Genomic DNA, 2,500 nt, shown 5'->3' on the forward strand with positions numbered 1-2,500 from the left:
CGTCAGCGTGCCCCCTGACGAATTTTCCTGCCTGGCCCAGTCCAGCGTCCAGCCCCTGTTCGTCGAAAAATCTGCGCTGCCGATTTTCCACGCGGCAGCCCCTCTTTTCGTCAGCGTGCCCCCCTGACGAATTTTCCTGCCTGGCCCGGCCAGTCCAGCCCCTGTTCGTCGAAAAATCTGCGCTGCCGATTTTCCACGCGGCAGCCCCTCTTTTCGTCAGCGTGCCCCCCTGACGAATTTTCCTGCCTGGCCCGGCCGGTCCAGCCCCTGTTCGTCGAAAAATCTGCGCTGCCGATTTTCCACTCCGCAGCCCCTGTTTTCGTCAGCGTGGCCCCCTGACGAATTTTCCTGCCTGGCCCGGCCAGTCCAGCGCCCAGCCCCTGTTCGTCGAAAAATCTGCGCTGCCGATTTTCCCCGACGAACCTGCAGCTGCACAAATCCGCGCCGCCACTGCCCCATTGTCTGGACCAACAGTCTTTTCCATCAAGCCCTGGACTATAAATCGTCCAGACTCATCGCCAGCACCCGCTGCCGATTCTGCCGACTTTGCCGATTTCGTCGGCGCTGCCGATTCCAACACTGCACCCACCGTGTCTAAACCAGCGCTGTTTCGTCAGCGTGTCCCCTTGATGAATTTCCCTGCCTGGCCTGGACAGTCCATCTTCCAGCCCATGTTCATCGAAAAATCTGCGCTGCCGATTTCCCCGACGAACCTGCAGCTGCACAAATCTGCGCTGCCGATTTCCCCCCCTGTCGGCATGGCTGCCGCTGCCCCGATGTCCAGACCAACAGTCTTTTTTGTCGACTTTGCCGATTTTGTTCGCGCTGCCGATTCCAACACTACCCCCTGCATCCAAACCAGCATTGTTTCGTCAGCTCTTCCCCTGACGATTTTAGCCCTGTAACAAACAGTAGGCCTCCAATCCCGCCAACGGGAGCCAAGTTGATAGGGAAGAGAATTGAATGACGCGCCTGGTCCTCGCACCCCGCCACCCGAGGGGCCTTTTTCCCGGCAGCCTCTGAAAAACTCTAGCTTTCACGGTCCTCGCCGCCCCTCACCACCATGGCAGGCCTCTAATCCCACCCATCAGCAGTTGTAGCCGATAGGGCAGTGATTTGAATGACGCGTCGCGGGCCGCCGGGTCATCTCACCCGGCCATTAATTGGAGCGTTTTTGGCTGGCCGAGGATGGGGGGATGGATCTCTTCTTCCGAAAAAGCAAACAGTACATCGGGAGTTATGTTGACGGGGCATGGAATTGAATGACCCGTCACGGGCCGCCGGGTCATCTCACCCGGCCATCCCGGGGAGCGTTTTTCCCGGCAGCATCGGGGAAACTCTTGCTTTCACTGCCCGCTGCCCAAGTCCCCACTCGCATCGGCCCCCCGCGCCAACAAGCCAACGCTGCCGAATCGGCAGACACTGCTGCCGAATCTGCCGACACTGCCCCGCGGGCTGCCACTGCCCCAGTGTCTAAACCAGCGGTCTTTCTCGTCGAGCCTTGGACTATCCAGTCCGTCCTGACTCATCGCCAGCACCTGCTGCCGATTCTGCCGACTTTGCCGATTTTCTCGGCGCTGCCGATTCCAACACTGCCCGCCGTGCCTGAACCAGCGCTGTTTCGTCAGCGTGTCCCCTCGACGAATTTTCCTGCCTGGCCTGGACAGTCCACCGTCCAGCCCGTGTTCGTCGAAAAATCTGCGCTGCCGATTCTGCCGACTTTGCCGATTTCGTCGGCGCTGCCGATTCCAACACTGCCCGCCGTGCCTGAACCAGCGCTGTTTCGTCAGCGTGTCCCCTCGACAAATTTTCCTGCCTGGCCTGGACAGTCCATCGCCCAGCCCATGTTCGTCGCAAAATCTGCGCTGCCGATTTTCCCCGACGAACCTGCAGCCGCACAAATCTGCGCTGCCGAATCTGCCGACACTGCCCCGCGGGCTGCCACTGCCCCAGTGTCTAAACCAGCAGTCTTTCTCGTCGAGCGTTGGACTATCCAGCCCGTCCAGACCCATCGCCAGCACCCGCTGCCGATTCTGCCGACTTTGCCGATTTCGTCGGCGCTGCCGATTCCACCACTGCCCGCCGTGCCTGAACCAGCGCTGTTTCGTCAGCGTGTCCCCTCGATGAATTTTCCTGCATGGCCCGGCCAGTCCAGCGTCCAGCCCATGTTCGTCGAAAAATCTGCGCTGCCGATTCTGCCGACTTTGCCGATTTCGTCGGCGCTGCCGATTCCAACACTGCCCGCCGTGCCTGAACCAGCGCTGTTTCGTCAGCGTGTCCCCTCGACAAATTTTCCTGCCTGGCCTGGACAGTCCATCGCCCAGCCCATGTTCGTCGCAAAATCTGCGCTGCCGATTTTCCCCGACGAACCTGCAGCCGCACAAATCTGCGCTGCCGAATCTGCCGACACTGCCCCGCGGGCTGCCACTGCCCCAGTGTCTAAACCAGCAGTCTTTCTCGTCGAGCGTTGGACTATCCAGCCCGTCCAGACCCATCGCCA

Source organism: Populus nigra, chromosome 2, assembly GCF_951802175.1.
Source record: "Populus nigra chromosome 2, ddPopNigr1.1, whole genome shotgun sequence".
Classification (NCBI taxonomy): domain Eukaryota; kingdom Viridiplantae; phylum Streptophyta; class Magnoliopsida; order Malpighiales; family Salicaceae; genus Populus; species Populus nigra.